Here is a 6,736-nt window from a genome sequence, read left to right as displayed (position 1 = left end):
TTTCTAGATGTTGGGGGGGGGAAGCTTGCAAATTAGTGGCAGTACAGCAAGAGGCTTGCTGCAGATCTAGAGACAAGGGTGATGCCTCTGGCTTACTTCAAACAGGTGTTGTTTTGCCTTTTTTTTTTTTTCTCCAAAACTCACTCTGCTTTATTATTTTAAGTGAACGTACTGAACCCAGCATGAAAGGGAAGCCTGAAAACAGGTAATTAGAATGTCACAGTTCTGGCATCTTTCTAGTTAAGGCTGAAGGTAGAGATGATACTTCAGCCATTAAAAAAAAACAGCCTCGTGGCTTGAAATGTATGCTTGGTTTCACCTTTGATTATTTTTTTTTATTTTTTATATCAAGGAAAGGGAGAGACGAAGACATCAAAAGCCACTACAGAGACAGAATACCAGACTGCCTCAGATACTGCCCAGATGATAGATTACAAACAGACATTCACTTTAAACACACTGCAAAGTTCATGGACTTCCTTCACCCACATCATCTCTGGGGAAAGATAGGGGCACAGGATGCACACTTCCAATGTAACCAGGAAGCAAATCTGGAAGAGAATATAATCAAATATCTACTATGATCTTGGCAGATAAACTAAGCTCCTGATTTTTATGCAATCATTACATGTAATCAGTGCTTTTTAAAAAAAAAAAAAAATAGGTGCAGGAACTCACAGCTTTTTATTTATTTATTTATTTATTTATTTATTTTTAAACCATTTTTTATACACGCGCACGCACGCGCGCGCATGCGCACACACACACGCACACACGTCCATCCCGTGTGAGCTTCCTGATAGCAAAAGCACTCCTGCCACAGCTGGAGTGAAACACCCCATTTTTTTTTAGGTGGGGAGGTGCTCCATTGGGCTATAGGAAACTCTCTCCATTGGGCTATAGGAAAGCCTATACAGTAGTTAAAGTGTTCAGAACAAATATATAGGGTCTTGAGCCTAGCTGGTGGCCATCAGTGCCTCAAGTGTTAGTTCCAAACACTTTGAGCCTAAGAGCTCTGGTGGCTCAAAGGCTAAACTGCAGGTCTGTGGAGCCAGAGCATTGGGGTTCAAATCCCTATGTGGACTAATTTTTTTTAGGTGGGAAGGTGCTCCATGGCTGCAAAATATAAAGGTTGGTTGCTAGTTGCCAAAAGGGGGGCCAGTTGAGGCTGCAAAACACCTCAAAGTTCAGTCCCAGGCAGGCTCTTTTTTGACCTTTTTTTTTTTTTTTTTTTTTTTTAAGTTCCATTTAGGACTTAACCCACAGTTAAGCTCCTGGAGTGAGACGCCTGCTGGAGGCTGTGGGTTAAGTCCTACCTGGGACTTAAAAAAAAAAAGTTCAAAAAAGAGCCTGCCTGGGACTGAACTTTGAGGTGTTTTGCAGCCTCAACTGGCCCCCCTTTTGGCAACTGGCAACCAACCTTTATATTTTGCTGCCCTGGAGCACCTTCCCACCTTATATATATATATATATATATATATATATATATATATATATATATATATATATATATATATATATATATATAAAATTCCTCCCTGGGATTTGAATCCCTAGCCTCTGGCTCCACAGACCTACAGTTTAGCCTTTGAGCCACCAGAGCTCTTAGGCTCTGAACACTTTAACAATAGGCTTTCCTATAGCCCAATGGAGAGAGTGCTGCGCTGTGGAGCACAAGGTTGGAGGTTCGAATCCCTCCCTAGCCAGCAGTGCGTAGCGGGGTGGTGCAGGCAGGGGAAAAAAGGTGGGGGCCAGGAGGAGGGAAAAAAGGGGGCGGGGTGGTGCAGGCAGGGGGGGAAAGGTGGGGGCAGAGAGGAGGGGGAAAAAAGGTGCCAGAACGCTGTTCCGGTGTGTTCCATTACAAAAAAAGCCCTGCATGTAATTATGTATTACTAGCCATGTTTGTGAGTCTGCAAAAATTACACATGAACACAGAGCTATGAATATGGATCTGGAACCATGCCAGCTAGCTATGCACAAATCTGAGCTGTCTGTGTAAGATCAACCGGGCCAGGGGAGGGAGTTAGGATCCAACCTAAGTGCAGGATCCTGGTCACACACCCCACCCTGGGCCAAATCTGAGAAGCCCCATAGAGCTGGCTGGAGCATTACTTGGGGTAAGGGATGTCCCCTTACTCTGAGTTGTGTCCCAGCCCGCACCTAACCTGCGCTGAACACAGTGCAGGTCAGCTGGCCTGCTTGTTCCAGTACAGGTTCGGATTGCACTGTCCAATAGTGATGAAAATGTTGGCCCTTTGCAGTTGGCTACAGCAGTCAATGTAAGAGAGGCAGGCTCACATGTGATATACAAAGTCCAGTCCAATTCTTTCCCTTCCCTTCAGGAGAATAAATGAATAACACACTGCCACTGAGAATTATCTGCACATCACCTGGGGATCATCTGTGAAGTCAATTCACAGCCATACATGGGAAACAGCAGGGTTCCTTCCTTTTTTTTGTTTTTGTCAAGGGGGAAGAGGAAAAATTCTAATTTTACAGTGAAAGTTATTTTGCCCCCCTTAGGAAGTGCTGATCTTTCAGAGAAAACTTTGTGTTCCCCAAAATGTCACCTTTCACTGAGGAAAATAAATGCCATAAAAATGCAGCCAAGTCCTAATAATGGGTCTTTAAAGGTCATTCATTTTAAGTTCCTTATGACTTATATTTCAGGAATGTTTTATAGGTACTAATAGGCTCTTGCAATAAATAAATAGCTTGCAAAATCAAATTTTAAAAATGACTTGATAAGAGGATAATACCCCATTAACTGAAGTTTTGCCCTAATTAATAAAATAATGTCCATTGTAATATCTTCAGAAAATATTATCCTGATAGAAGTAGCAAACTCTCATCAGGAACAAAAAAATTTAAGGAATGGAAATTAGCCGACTTTACACTGTGTATCAAATAGAATATCGTGGCAGCTCTTACAGCTCAGAATGGCAGACTAATTTCGCAAATTAGACTTGTTAGTTAATTGCATATTTGAATATGCTGAGCATTTGAGGATAATGCAAAACATTATCAAAAGTTCTGCATCAAATTATTTCACAGAAGCAATCTGGCCAGCAAATATATACACCCTTCCCTCTTTATCAGTAAGTTTGCTATAAGAATTTTCACTTATCCATACTGCGTACATTAAGACCATCGCTCTGCATCCATACCAAGATTTCTGATATAAGACCTGGAACAAAGGGGAAAAAACAGGGAGCAGGTCCTTCATGGAGGACCAGATCTACCTCCCATTTTATCCAGCAGGTAGACCTTTCCTCTCTTCTGCCCTCTGAAAACAGAGAAGGGGATTCATTTGCCTTGTAAGCACAGGAAGGAGTTCTAGGGGATTGGATTGAATTTTGGATTTCTTTAGGTCAGAAGGTTCTCCTTTCTTGGGTGTGTTCCTGCAAACTTTAGGGTAAGAGTTCTTCAAGGCCCATAGATGACCAAGCGTAGCTCAGAAGGAGGCTTCCTCCTTCATATGAGAAAAAGCACCTGATGGGTAGCGCATCCCCATACTTTAAAGGCACATGCATTACATGCTGTCTTTTACAGTGTATCTATTTTTGTGCTGTGTTTCTGTAACTTATTGTGAGTATGGGTCCTAGAAAACAGAAAACTTATGGGAAAAGTGGAAAAAACCAGACGAAATGTAAGACAGTTGCCTATAGTTTACAACTAAAGCTTGAGATACTATTCTATTTTATCATGCCACACCACTGTTTCCTTACTGCAGGGCTTTTCTAATTGGGGCACTGTGACACCCCAGCCTGTGGGCCTTGACCACTTTCACCTTAAGGAGCGGGGGCAGCCTGGAGGCAGGGAAGAGGAAGCAGTACGATCCCCAGGATCGCGCCACTCAGGGGGCTGCAGGGGCTTGGCTGCATGTAAGTGAAAGCGAAAGCAGAGCAATCGTGCCCCACCTCTGCTAAAGTGGAAGTGGAGCGCGATCGCTCCACTTTCACTTCTGAAGCTGCGGGGAGCCCTGAAGAAGGTCACGCAGGGTTCCCTGCACCCCCGGGAGGCTGCAGCAGGCTCAGGTACATGTAGCCAAGCTCCTGCAGCCCCTCTGAGTGGCGCTATCCTAGGGATCTCGCCTCTGCCTTCCTCCCGCCCCCACTGCCTCCCTCCCACCCCTGCAAGAACTTAGAGTGGCTCCAAAAGAGTTTGACAACCAATGCCTTATTGTATTAGGCTTTTAAGGTGATCTTTTTCACCTTTCCTGGGCTGACTTGTGACCCTCACTTGACACAGCATGCACTCCATCAGTGGTACTGTGTGCTGTGGGCTGGCAGGGATTCGGATTGGGCTATAACTCATTAGATTATTAGATGGGCAATTAATGGCTAACCTCAATATTCATTTGGGGCAAGGTGGATGAGTACACAGTGGTAGAAAATACACTTTTCATAATTCACAGTGTTATCAAGGATCACCTTGCCTTCTCCTTCTCCCTTATATCTGGTACGTTACTAGAAGTTGGAGGAAAGGGATTTTTTTCAAGGGGATACTATGAGAAGGCTAGGGGAGTGCTTGAAAAGGCTACTCCAAGCTTATGGTGATGAAGCAATTTCCATGAGGCAAATCCGCAGTGCTCAATCTGTTCTAGATTCAAATCAGAGTCAATATCATTTTTTTTAAAGATACCTATTGCAGCGTTCTTCAGTCTGTGGGTGAGAACCTCAAAAGGCTCCAGAGGCCTCATTTGGGGTCACAGCAACCTTTTAAAGCCTGGGCAAGAGAGGGTTTTGATCCAGTCCAGTAATGGTACTGCCTTCTCAAAACTGAGTTCTTGATGCAATCCTGCTCAGCCTCTTACATAAGAACATAAGAGCCCCACTGGATCAGACCAATCTAGTCCAGCTTCCTGTATCTCACAGTGGCCCACCAAATGCCCCAGGGAGTGCACCAGATAACAAGATACCTCATCCTGGTGCCCTCCCTTGCATCTGGCTTTCTGACATAGCCCATTTCTAAAATCAGGAGGTTGCACATACACATCATGGCTTGTAACCCGTAATGGATTTTTCCTCCAGAAACTTGTCCAATCCCCTTTTAAAGGCGTCCAGGCCAGGCGCCATCACCACATCCTGTGGCAAGGAGTTCCACAGACCAACCACACGCTGAGTAAAGAAATATTTTCTTTTCTCTGTTTTAACTCTCCCAACACTCAATTTTAGCGGATGTCCCCTGGTTCTGGTGTTATGTGAGAGTGTAAAGAGCATCTCTCTATCCACTCTGTCCATCCTCTGCATAATTTTGTATGTCTCAATCATGTCCCCCCTGAGGTGCCTCTTTTCTAGGTCGAAGAGGCCCAAACGCTGTAGCCTTTCCTCATAAGGAAGGTGCCCCAGCCCCATAATCATCTTAGTCGCTCTCTTTTGCACCTTTTCTCACTGTCTTGCACCACAACAAATAAGACAAGCACTGGTCAGCCTGCTAACTCACAGGGCTGTTGTGAAGACACCAGAGTTAGGGGAAAGAGGGCAGGCAGGGGTGGGGGTGGGCGGATTGGGACCCAAGAAGGAGCAGGATTGGCAATGGGTCCCCAGTCTCATTATTTATTGGAGTTGTGGCACGATAAAAGGTTGAAGACCACTGATCTATTACATCCACCCATCACCAATCAATAGTAGCAACAGAAGAAAGTAAATGAAAACAGTAAATTTCTTTTCATTATATTTGAATAGATTCTAATTTGATTTATATTTTCATCTAGAGCAGATGTAAATGTTGTAACCTGTAAAGCTCAGCAGCTAAAACATGACTCTAATGTATCTCTGCTTCTCTACCAGGTTGACTTTGGACTAAAGGAGCAAAGGAAGAAGCACAAACAACTCACACTACCTCCATCACCACCCACTGATTTCATGGGAAAGAAGAGCAGAATAGTTGTGCATCTCTCTTGCAGTTGGGTGCACATTTTGTCTTCGTATTTGGCATCAAGCATGTTTCATCTGAAACATCAATGAAGGAAGTATAAATGATGCTCAATTCTGCCATCACTGCTTCTGAGTCTCCTGTGAAAGGGAAAGGGGGAGAAGCATATACCACCTAAGGTAAGACGGACATGATACCTAAGCAAGGAAAAACATGCGTCTTACAGCCCAACCCTATCCATCCCCCCAGCTGGTGCAGTCGCGCCAATAACAGGCATTTTGTATCCAGTGAGGAGGGATGGAGGAGTGAGAGCTTCAGAGATGAACAGGAATTTAAATCTCCTTATCCTTGCATAAGCCTCCTTCCCTTGAATAGGTCTCTTTGGAACTGTGCTAATCATTTCACTAGGGCAAATCTGAGGAAGGGGGATGGGGAACCTGCTGCCAGAAGGAATAGGATTTAGTGCATGCCATCATCATAGGATCCACACCCCCCTGCAACCTCCCTGCCCCATCGTGTTCCCTCCACTTCCTTTTGGCTTACCTGCTCTAGCGGGCAGCAGGGGAGCCGACCGCATGTGGGAAGACTCCGGCCTTCTTGCCAGCTTTCCAGCAGCATGCTAGCACACTGCCAGAAAGTGCTTTATAGTGATTTTGCAGCAGGCTCCACCAATGGAACACATGTTGCCCGGTGGAGGTGATGCCCAGTAGAATTGGGCCATTAGTGCAAGAGACCTAGAAGCAGCCACAGAGGAAGACTGTCATTTATGCTTTCTCTGTTTCCAGTTCAGATGGATGACAGAAAGCCCAATTCTATCTCCCACTAGCCCAGACCATTCAGTGTTGCTGACGCAGCACAC

This window comes from Tiliqua scincoides, chromosome 6, assembly GCF_035046505.1.
Source record: "Tiliqua scincoides isolate rTilSci1 chromosome 6, rTilSci1.hap2, whole genome shotgun sequence".
Classification (NCBI taxonomy): Eukaryota; Metazoa; Chordata; class Lepidosauria; order Squamata; family Scincidae; genus Tiliqua; species Tiliqua scincoides.
Note: the sequence above shows the minus strand (reverse complement) of the source record.